This window comes from Triticum aestivum, chromosome 5B, assembly GCF_018294505.1.
Source record: "Triticum aestivum cultivar Chinese Spring chromosome 5B, IWGSC CS RefSeq v2.1, whole genome shotgun sequence".
In the NCBI taxonomy this organism is placed as follows: domain Eukaryota; kingdom Viridiplantae; phylum Streptophyta; class Magnoliopsida; order Poales; family Poaceae; genus Triticum; species Triticum aestivum.
In genome coordinates this window covers 195,316,007-195,328,258 of record NC_057807.1, presented here as the reverse complement: position 1 = coordinate 195,328,258, position 12,252 = coordinate 195,316,007, and positions in this window count along the sequence as shown.

The following is a 12,252-nucleotide window of genomic DNA, read 5'->3' as shown; positions in this document are numbered from 1 at the left end:
TCCATTGGGCTGGCCTAACCAAACATGGCGGCCACGCCCAAGAGTTAAAGCATGTTTCGCTAAGTTGTGAGCTTCGACATTTGAGCTCCTAAACTCATGATCTACCAACACACGAACTAAAAGAAGAAATTTGTTGATTGATCTCCCGAATAAGTGCTCCATACGTGGCTGCACTTCCATTCTTGATCTCTTGGACCACCCCCATGCAGTCGGACGCCATACATATCATGTCCAGGTTCAAATCCATCGCCAAAGAGAATCCCTCTCGAATTGCACATGCCTCCAATGTGGCTGGGTCGCCAAAGTCGAATACCATAACTCGCTAGTGGCTAGGGTTAGGAGGTGGTTGACGGGGCCTTGGGCCATGATGCAGATGGGTTGGCCTGGCTGGGCTGCTGGCTGGAGGCCCAGCTGGGCTGTAGGGAAGGCTAGGGAGAGAGAAGGAGCTGGACCAGCCTGGAACTAAATTGGTCTTCCATTTATAAAATAAACAGAACTTTGGAGAAAAGAAAGAGAGAGAGTTAGAAAAAGATTTAGACCAACGGAGATATTTTCCATGGACCAAGAAAATATGAAGGATTTAACAAAAAAAAATGATTGAAAGAGGTTCTGTCAATCTAAATCCAAACTCATTCGAACTTAATTCAAATGGGTTTGGATAGAAAGTGGGTGAGGAAGGTCCAGAAATGTTGAGATTTTTAGTGGAGCCTCGAAAAAAGAGATAAGAATTTGTTGGCAAAGTTCGAGGGAACAAACTTGAAGCAAAATGCATGCGAATTGAATTGCAAGTGGGTTGCGGTAATTCCAAACTAATGGATTATTTATTCTAGCTCCCTAAATTTGATGAGGATATGTTATAAAGAGAAACCACCATGTGACTTCCCTCGATTTAAATGGATCGAAGATCCACACAATTATTTAGTTGAGTTTCAAAATTAAATGACATGATGGCATGATGCGAGGGACAACTAAAATAGAGCAAGCAAATGAAACACACGGCGAAACTCGGAATACATGGAAGGCATTTGAAGCGTCGGTCTTGGGTCGTTACATGCACCCTCTCTCCTTGCCGAAGGGCATAGCCATAGTGGTGGCACTCACTCTGAGGCGAATCGCAACCCTCAGGCCACTCCCGCCACGGGTACGACTGCGAGGCACGTGCTGCTGAGGGAGTCCTAGATTAGGGGTCCTCGGATGGCCGGATTATGTACTTGTGCCGGACTGTTGGACTATGAAGATACAAGATTGAAGACTTCGTCCCGTGTCCGGGTGGGACTCTCCTTTGCGTGGAAGGCAAGCTTGGCAATTCGGATATGTAGATTTCCTTCTCTGTAACCGACTCTGTGTAACCCTAGCCCCCTCCGGTGTCTATAAAAACCTAAGGGTTTAGTCCGTAGGACGATAACAATCATAATCATAGGCCAGCTTCTAGGGTTTAGCCTCTACGATCTCGTGGTAGATCAACTCTTGTAATACTCATATTATCAAGATCAATCAAGCAGGAAGTAGGGTATTACCTCCATAGAGAGGGCCCGAACCTGGGTAAACATTGTGTCCCCCGCCTCCTATTACCATTAGCCTTAGACGCACAGTTCGGGACCCCTACCCGAGATCTATCGATTTTGACACCGACATTGGTGCTTTCATTGAGAGTTCTACTGTGTCGTCACGGTAAGGCTTGATGGCTCCTTCAATCATCCACAATGATGTGATCCAGGGTGAGGCTTTCCTCCCCGGACAGATCTTCGTATTCGGTAGCTTCGCACTGCGGGCCAACTCGCTTGGCCATCTAGAGCAGATCGATAGCTACGTCCCTGGTCATCAGGTCAGGTTTGGAAGCCTGAACTACACCGTCGACATCCGCGGAGACTTGATCTTCGACAGATTCGAGCCCATGACAGGTGCGCTGAACGGTCACGATGAACACGACTTAGATCTGCCATCGGATGGTGTTCGGGAGATCACACCTGCAGCCGCCCCGGCTCTCAATCCGGAGCAGATCGTGCCATCCGAGGACGGGTGGATGGACCCTGCCACGGAGGCCGCACACTCAGCAGCGATAGAGCTGAACACAGACTTCGCCTCCAATAAGGTCAGCGTCATCGGACCGCCGGACTCGTCTCCGGCCGCAGGCTCCGAACCGCGTACATCCGTGCCCATCGAACCCGATTGGGCACCGATCATGGAGTTTACCTCCGCGGATATCTTTCAGCACTCGCCCTTGGGCGACATGCTAAATTCATTAAAATCTCTCTCCCTGTCAGGAGACTCTTGGCCAAACTATGTCCGGCTTGAGTGGGAAGCGGATGACGAAGAAATTCGTTTCCCACCCACCACCCACTTAATAGCCATTGTCGACGACTTAACCGACATGCTTGATTTCGACTCCGAAGACATCGATGGTATGGACGATGATGCCGGAGAAGAACAGGAACCACCGCCCAAAGGGCGCTGGACAGCCACCTCATCATATGATATATATATGGTGGATACACCCAAAGAAAGCAATGGCGCTGAGGAAACGGAGGATAACCCTCTTGAGAAGCAACCAAAGCGCCGATGTCGGCGCCGCTCTAAATCCCGCCACAGCAAAAACAGCGATAACGGCACAAGAAAGAATAATACCCCGGTCGACTCCAAAGGTAACGACGACCCCATGGACCCAGCGATGGAGCAGCATGAGCCAGGGGACGGCGAACATAGTCCGGGGCCGCTGTCCGATCACAGCGATGCTGAAAAATAAAACTTATAAAGCTGTCTCCGGAGAGGAGAACAGTCCGGGCGACGATGCACTCATCATCCCGGAAAAGCACTTGGAACAAGAAGACCTCCACAAAAGTCTTATCGCCACCGCGAGGAGCTTGAAGAAGCAGAAGGAAAGGCTTAAGGCCGCGCAGGATACGCTCAACCACAGATGGAACAAAGTGCTCGACACTCACAAAAAATACGATGGCGGTCGACACACCAAGAGCTACCCAAAGCGCAAGCTGCTGCCCGAATTCGATGACGAGGCTATAGAGCCCATCCCACCGAAAAATAATACGACCGATCTGCCGGACCGACCACCCCATGGCCGAGACAGAGCGACTCATGACGCCGCACACAATTCAGCACACGATCTACGTGAGCACCTGGACAAAAGAGCCAGTATGGCCAGGTCCATCTATGGATCTAGGAAGCGTGCTCCTCCGCAGGATCACGGTCACCAAAACGACTACACTGATCGAATACCAGCTCGGAATCAACACCGAACACTACATCCATCGGAAGCATGCCACGACACATCAAGATACAGGGGTGCCGTGCACCCCCTGTGCTTCACCGATGAGGTATTGGATCATGAATTTCCAGAGGGGTTCAAACCCGTGAACATCGAGGCATACGACGGAACAACAGACCCTGCAGTCTGGATTGAGGACTTCATTCTTCATATCCACATGGCTCATGGAGACGATCTCCACGCCATCAAATACCTACCCCTCAAGTTGAAAGGACTAGCTCGACACTGGTTGAAAAGCCTCCCAAAAAATTCCATTGGAAGTTGGGAGGAACTTGAGGACGCTTTCAGGGCTAATTTTCAAGGGACATATGTCCGACCCCCGGATGCAGACGATTTAAGTCACATAATCCAACAACCCGGGGAGTTAGCCCGTAAGCTTTGGGAAAGATTTCTCACCAAGAAGAACCAAATCGTCGACCGCCCGGACGCCGAAGCCTTAGCGGCTTTCAAACACAATGTCCGGGACGAATGGCTCGCCAGACACCTTGGCCAGGAAAAGCCGAGAACAATGACAACCCTAATAAGCCATATGACCCGCTTTTGCGCGGGCGAGGACAGTTGGTTGGCCTGCAGCGGCACCAGCGACCCAGGCACATCCGAAATCAGGGATGGTAATGGGAAGCCGCGACGCAATAAAAACAAGCGTTGAAATGATGAAGACAACCCAGACAACATGATGGTAAACGCCAGATTCAGGGGCTCTCGACCTAGTCAATAGAAAAAGCCATTTGAAGGCAGCAGAGATGGACCGTCCATGTCAGGACCCCGACTCAATGCCACATCGATCTAGCATGTAACACCTCATATCACTTTGCGGCCTCACGCACGGTATTCCCATGGGTGTCGCCTTACCTTTGCCCGGGACCGTCTGCGCCTTTTGGCACACGTATATGATAGTGTCGCTAGCATCCATATGATAAGGAGCCCGAGCTGACATGGCTAGTCGTAAACCCAAAGTGGCACAAACTTACACGGACATGCATCCATGACCCAGCATCGAACGTGTCGGTCATCAGCGAGTGAATCCAGGCTGTAGCACTGGGCTAGCAGGACTCCGGTGAACCGGGCTGTAGCGGGCTAACAGGACTCCGGTATTCATCGTGTGACATTTCCCCGAGGGGACAGACACAGGAACGAAGAAGGACACATGCCGGCCAGCCTAAGTGTTCCGGAGCAGTAGCAAGCTACCATGGCTCGGTGGAAACACTAGGAGACATTTCCCGGTAAGAGAGGCTACAAAGGATAAACAACTAGATAGTCAGATCCCACACATACCAAGCATTTCAATAACATACACACAATATGCTCGATATGTGCAAATACAACATGGCATCACAACATGACTCTACGACTCAAGTATGTATTCGTTAGGCTCCGAGGAGCGAGATATTACAAACAGGGGTCTCATGAACCAACATTCAGAGCATACAAGTCAAAGCACAAATGAAAAAGGCTTAGAAGCCTGACTATCTACTAGATCCTGCCAAGGGCACAAGATCGTAGTTGAGATAACAAGCTAAACGTCGAACTCCACGCGGAACTACTAACGAGACTGACATCTCTTTGCAAAAACATAAAATAGGCAAACGTGAGTACAAATGTACCCAGCAAGACTTACATCAGAACTATCTACATATGCATCATTATCAACAAAGGGGGTGGTGGGGTTTAACTGCAACAAGCTAGCTTTGACTCGGTGGCTATCCTGAACTACTACTACAAGTAACTCCTTTGAGGTGGCGCACACGAGTCCACATATTCACCAACCAATACACCACTATGTATCCGCTCTCGTCTCCCTACGAGAACGCCATCCATAGCACTCACGCTTATCTTGCGCATTTTAGAGTATCCACTTTCACTTGTCTATGACCTGTTATAGGCAACCCAGAAGTCCTTTACCGCAGACACGGCTATTCGAATAGATCATTATAACCCTGCAGGGGTGTACTTCTTCATACATGTTTCCACCACTTAGCATCTGCACACGACATGTGCTCGGCAGACTTCAAGCGAAAGCCGACGTGGGTGTAGACCACGACCTACCTAAACACTCAAGTCTCTAGTCCAGGTTTATCGCCTATTCGGGTTCCATCCGCGAGGAGATCCGACCGGAGTTTCGCTCACAACCCCAAACGATCTGTGCAGGGTTCCCGAGACACCAAACTGGCGCCCTGTACACCGTGCCACATGCCTACCGCATCACAGCCCACCCCTCCGGTCAGCGCTGCGCATGGCCTCCAGCATACTACAAACACCCGAAACTACTTGCAACTCCTGGACAGAGGACAAGGGTGATTAAGAAGTTGAGCGGGGTCATATTTCAGGGCCCAATGCATGGTAGTAGCTGTTTCATGGATCACAAACACAGAACTCAATTCCTGAGGACGGCTTCAATGAGACAACCCACCATGTACTCCTACATGGCCTCTCACCGCTACCTTTACCAAATCGTGTTCACACATTTAGCTCACACACAGTAGGACATGTTCACACACCTCTGATTCATCCCCGATGAATCAGACTTGAATCAACTCTAAGTAGTAGCAGGCATGACAAACAAGCATGAATGAGTAGGCACAACAGGGCTCAAACAACTCCTACTCATGCTAGTGGGTTTCATCTATTTACTGTGGCAATGACAGGTCATGCAGAGGATAAAGGGGTTCAGCTACTGCAGCAAGTAACAGATGAATCATTGTTGTCCAAATGCAGTAAAAGAGAGCAGGAGCGAGAGAGTAGGATTGTATCGGAATGAACAAGGGGGTTTTGCTTGCCTGGCACTCTTGAAGATAGTATAGTTCTTCATCGGTGTCAACGATCACAGCGTCGGGACCACGTCTATCGAGAGGGGACAAATACCGGCAAACAAGAAGGAATCACAATCAATGCAATGCACAATATGATGCATGATCATGACATGGCAAAATGAGTGTGTTGGGCTAATGCAACTAGAACCAGATGGGTTTGGGTCATTTTGAACCATAGGTTCAACCCCAAATTCAAATTATGAATTTAAATAGTGCCTTATCATGTTTTGCACTAAACAACAAGGTTAAGTTGTTTAAACATGCATGAAACCAGTACAGATGGATAGATTGGATTTTTCTGATCATTTTTCATATATAACTTATTTCATTTGGAGTTATAGATTAATTTATATGATTTTTAGAAGTTAGCACTATTTTCTGGAATTTTCTGAATAAAAATAAATCCAGAAAAGGCATTACTGCGTCAGCACTACGTCACTGTGACGTCAGCAGGGTCAACAGGGCTGGTCCAGGTCAAACCTGACCAGTTGGGTCCACTGGTCAGTGACTGGGGCTGTTTAGGGACACTGACAGGTGGGTCCGGTCAACGACCACGTCAGCGAAGTCAACATGACATGTGGGGCCAGTCAACAGCCATGTTAGCATGGTCAAAACTGACGCGTGAGGCCTCTGTGGTTAGTTTAGCATAATAGGAAATAAACTGAGATTAATTAAGGGCGTGAGGCCCATGTGTAAGCGGGTCAGGGGGTAATTAAGTTGGGTCATTAGTCCCTAACAATGATGCCACGTCAGCACGTCGGGGATGAGCCGGCGGCGACTACAGGACACGGCGGGGGCACGCCGGACTTGCGCTAGGGGCGTTGGATTGGCGCGCTGAGGGCACCGGGGCATAGCCCTTGCTCGCGCGCATCCAGGGGACCAAGTGGGAAGTCGCGGGGTCACTGGAATTCATGCCGGCGATGAGCTTTGGCGGCGGCGGTGCTCGGTGATGCACGGGCGCTTCGCTACGGTGCGTTAGTGAGCAAAAGGAGAGGCGGGCAGCACCTTCTAGGCACGGGGAGCACCACGAGCAGCATGGTGAGGCCAGGGGGCATGGAGGCTATGCGTGCAGCAGCAATGGCGGACGGTGGCTTCGGTGCTCGTGGGGAACAGCGCTACAGCACGGGGCGAGGACAAGGAGTTAGGGGAGAAGGTAAGTGGCTCACGGCGAGTTAGACGGTGCAGACAGTGGGGCCGGGGAGGCTCTGGACGCAGTGAATCAAGCGACGGAGATCACTGGCACCAAGGTTGAAGAAGATGTCCGTAACGGCGATGCAGCGCTCCCCTGGTTGCTTGGCTCGGCGTGGACGAGGAGGACGACGATGCGGAGCTCGGGGATGCGAAGAGGGAGCGAGGGAGTGGCTGTGGCTGCGGCGGTGACGAACGGCGGCGACAAGCCCGTTCGGGTGAGTGAGAGAGAGAGAGAGATCCAGGGGAGAGAGTGAGGACGGGGGAGAGTGAGAGGGGTCCGAGGGGGCCGCGTGGCGTCTCCCAAAGAAGCCAGGCGAAGCGGCAAGCAGGAGGTGGCCGAGCGTGCGCCGGTGTGCGTCGGCCACGCGCCTGTCCTCCTGGCAAGGAGGAAGACGACAGGGGGGGCTAGGTGGGCTGGGCCGGCCACTTGGGCCGCCAAGTGGCTGCACAGGTGAAGCCAGGTAAGTCTCTCTCTCTCTTTTAATTCCTGTTTTCTATTTTCTACAATTGTTTTGGCTTTATTAAAAATGCCAGAGCATTATCAAAAATCCTGAAAATATTTGTGGGCACTGTTTGGATTGTTCCCAGCAGCCCTCATTTATCTTCAAGATTATTTGGACATTTAAAATTATTTATAGCATTTAAATGTCCAAGAACAAATACTATATGATTTAATTCAATAATCTAGAATGGCCTAGAAAAATGTGCACCATTTTTGTCAGAGGTTCTAGACCAAAACAAAAATGATAAACATTTATGAAGGGCATTTCATGTTCATTGAAAATACTTTTAGGTTGAACCTATTTGAATTCCATTTGGTGCTAGGGTTTGGACATCCCCATTTCAAGTTCATTCGAAAAATAAACATGATGACATGGATGCAGATGCAACTAATTACAAGCAATAATCTAGGGATGTGACAACTCACCCCCACTAAACAAGAATCTCGTCCCGAGATTCAAGACGTGAGGTAAGAAGACAAAGGGGACACTAAGTATCACAAACTTCATGATCCAACTGTCTTATCGAGGGTGTTGATCTGTTGACTCAATCGATCTTGACGTCTTTGCTTGCGAGGTCTTCATCCAACACGATGACGACAGAAGGAGACTCTCCAGAAAACGATCTCCTCGAAGATCGAGTATTCAAGATCAACTCATGGAGTGAGAGGTAAGAACATCTCTCGAGCTGAGATACGAAGAATTCATCCAAAAGGATGGAGTGGAACAGATGTCGAAGGTTCACTAGGTAGACAACAATTCCACACTTAAGAAGTTGGTAATCGGTGTCAACGCAGCGAGGAGTTGAGTTTCCATGATACCAAAACAAGACACCTTAGGGATGGTGACTCGTAGATATATCCCCTTAAGTGGCAAAAAGAATTACCTTTGATTTAGAGATCATTGAAACTCTTTATACCACCCTAAGGCAAATCACAATCGATCATTTGAAGGAGTCCGAAAGAATGACATTCTCGGGTCAGAATGGATGATGTGGACTACCTTGTTGAAGACAACACAGAGAATAATTTGCTTATCATCGGAAATGGATGGGACCCAAGGTAGGATGGCACAATGACGGTGCAAGCTGGGAACCAAAACACAAATGCTGGGAATGATTCTAGTAACTCGGAAGAAACTCAACAGCAGAGAGTGATTCCACTATTGGAATGGTTATAGATTGAGAAAACTGGGAGCAATCCCAGTTAGTGCCGATGATACCACCTAGAGCTTGCGCGTGCTCTCAAGAACTTGAACATCTCCATATTCATCAAGGTTTTACCAATATCCGTGTCAAGGACCCTGGCAACACAACGTACTACCACATAGAATACCGGTGGAAGATGCAGATGCAAAGGAAGATAACACCTTCTCAGATTTCACCTTGGCGGGGTCAAGGGAACAAAATCTGGATGATTGACCAAGAGACATTTAGCACTCCGCTACTAATGTTCTCCTTGACGTGCTAGCATAATCCATTCATAGATATGGTTTGATATCTAGAACATCAAGTAAAAGGTCGGACTTCGGAAACACAAAAATCCATAAAGGACAACTAGGGAGTAAATCCTACGAAATCCTTATGGGGAGGTGGCCAACTTCCTCCATCAAGATACTACATGTTGGGGAACGTAGTAATTTTAAAAAATTTCCTATGCACACGCAAGATCATGGTGATGGCATAGCAACGAGAGGGGAGAGTGTTGTCCACGTACCCTCGTAGACCGTAAGCGGAAGCGTTATGACAACGCGGTTGATGTAGTTGTACGTCCTCACGATCCGACCGATCCAAGCACCGAACGTACGGCACCTCCGAGTTCTGCACACGTTCAGCTCGATGACGTCCCCCGGGCTCCAATCTAGCGAAGCGTCGGGGATGAGTTCCGTCAGCACGACGGCGTGGTGACGATGATGATGTTCTACCGTCACAGGGCTTCGCCTAAACTCCACAACGATATGACCGAGGTGGAATATGGTGGAGGGGGGCACCGCACACGGCTAAGGAACGATCCGTAGATCAACTTGTGTGTCATGGGGTGCCCCCTGCCCCCGTATGTAAAGGAGCAAGGAGGAGGGGGCCGGCCAAGGGGAGAGGCGCGCCCTAGGGGTGTCCTACTCCCACCGGGAGTAGGATTCCCCTTTTCCTAGTCCAACTAGGAGTCCTTCCAAGTAGTAGGAGTACGAGACAAGGAAGGGGAAGAGGGAAGAGAAGGAAGGAGGGGGTGCGGCCCCTCCCCCTAGTCCAATTCGGACTAGGCCATGGGGGGCGCGCGGCCTGCCCTAGGCAACCCCTCTCTCTTCCCCGTATGGCCCAATAAGGCCCATATACTTTTTCCTGTATTCCCATAACTCCCCGGTACTCCGAAAAATACCCGAATCACTCGGAACCTTTCCGAACTCCGAATATAGTCGTCCAATATATCGGTCTTTACGTCTCGACCATTTCGAGACTCCTCGTCATGTCCCCGATCTCATACGGGACTCCGAACTCCTTCGGTACATCAAAACTCATAAACTTATAATATAACTGTCATTGTAACGTTAAGCGTGCGGACCCTACGGGTTCGAGAACTATGTAGACATGACCTAGAACTATTCTTGGTCAATAACCAATAGCGGAACCTGGATGCCCATATTGGCTCCTACATATTCTACGAAGATCTTTATCGGTCAAACCGCATAACAACATACGTTGTTCCCTTTGTCATCGGTATGTTACTTGCCCGAGATTCGATCGTCGGTATCCAATACCTAGTTCAATCTTGTTACCGGCAAGTCTCTTTACTCGTTCCGTAATACTTCATCCCGTAACTAACTCATTAGTTACAATGCTTGCAAGGCTTGAGTGATGTGTATTACCGAGAGGGCCCAAAGATACCTCTCCGACAATCGGAGTGACAAAACCTAATCTCGAAATATGCCAACCCAACATGTACCTTCGGAGACACCTGTAGTACTCCTTTATAATCACCCAGTTACGTTTTGACGTTTGGTAGTACCCAAAGTGTTCCTCCGGTAAACGGGAGTTGCACAATCTCATAGTTTCAGGAACATGTATAAGTCATGAAGAAAGCAATAGCAACATACTAAACGATCAAGTGCTAGGCTAACGGAATGGGTCATGTCAATCACATCATTCTCCTAATGATGTGATCCCGTTAATCAAATGACAACACATGTCCATGGTTAGGAAGCATAACCATCTTTGATCTACAAGCTAGTCAAGTAGAGGCATACTAGTGACACTATGTTTGTCTATATATTCACACATGTATTATGTTTCCGGTTAATACAATTCTAGCATGAATAATAAACATTTATCATGAAATAAGGAAATAAAAAATAACTTTATTATTGCCTCTAGGGCATATTTCCTTCACTACAATAATAGGTCTTCTGGCTGGGTGTGTTGGCCACAACATCCACTTTACCGGTTATCGAGAGACCAATATTATAGTTCTTGGGAAATGTCCCAACCATCATCCCTGCCTGAGATTCAGATCTGCTTGATGTCAGAATATTCCACACTCATCAAGTCTAGAAAGAAAAATTAAAGTTTGCAACACAAATCGACGAGATGGCGTTGCGAGATTATCGGGGAATGGACTACGGTAGTATGCTCCAAAACATGAGCTGGTTCTGCTACAAACATGTGAACATGCTGTCCCAAACAAGCATGAGCACATGGTAGTCTTACAACGAAACACTACCGAGTTCTGGCTGGGAACCATCATCGAGGATAACAGAATCTTGTACAAATCCGTCTGGTACCTTCAGGACTAGCACGTAGAACTTATTATCCTTGAACAAATCAATCAGTGGCTTGGTGTGCAAGGAAATACCAATGGATTGGAGGTAGCTAGTCTCTCAAGCTATGGTATACTTCGCACGTGCATGACTGACTTGGGATGATTCCAGAGGAAGCAACATTGAATTCCTTGGCTTCATGGCGACAACTTGCATCAAATGCACGTGAATCTGAGGAAGTCACTTCTTTCATCCAACACATGCTTCATGAACGGGACATGAAGATAATGCTTATAGAAGTTTCCAACACTAGCTTAATGTTCAACAAAATCATGGAGGAGATAAGGATATTGTCGATGGGCTCAACAACAATTCATCCAGATTCCCATGGAGAAGGAATTCCATAACTATGTGAACAGGGTGATAGTATTGGTCAGACCCAAAAGACATAATGGTGTATGCTCGAGGAAAATCCACGAGTAAGACAACATTACGAACATCGTTGGTTCTGATTTGATTTGAGGATAGCCCATACTCAAATCAAAGTTTTGGCAAGACAATAGCTCCAACAACTGGTCTCGAGGATCAATTGATGAAGATATCATCTTTCTTCAACACACACACAAAAAGATATCCCTTAAAATGAACTAAGCCAGGCAAGCTTTTATCCTCCAACTCTCCAAGTTGTTTTTTGGCTTAACCAACTAGCTCAGGGGTATCCAAC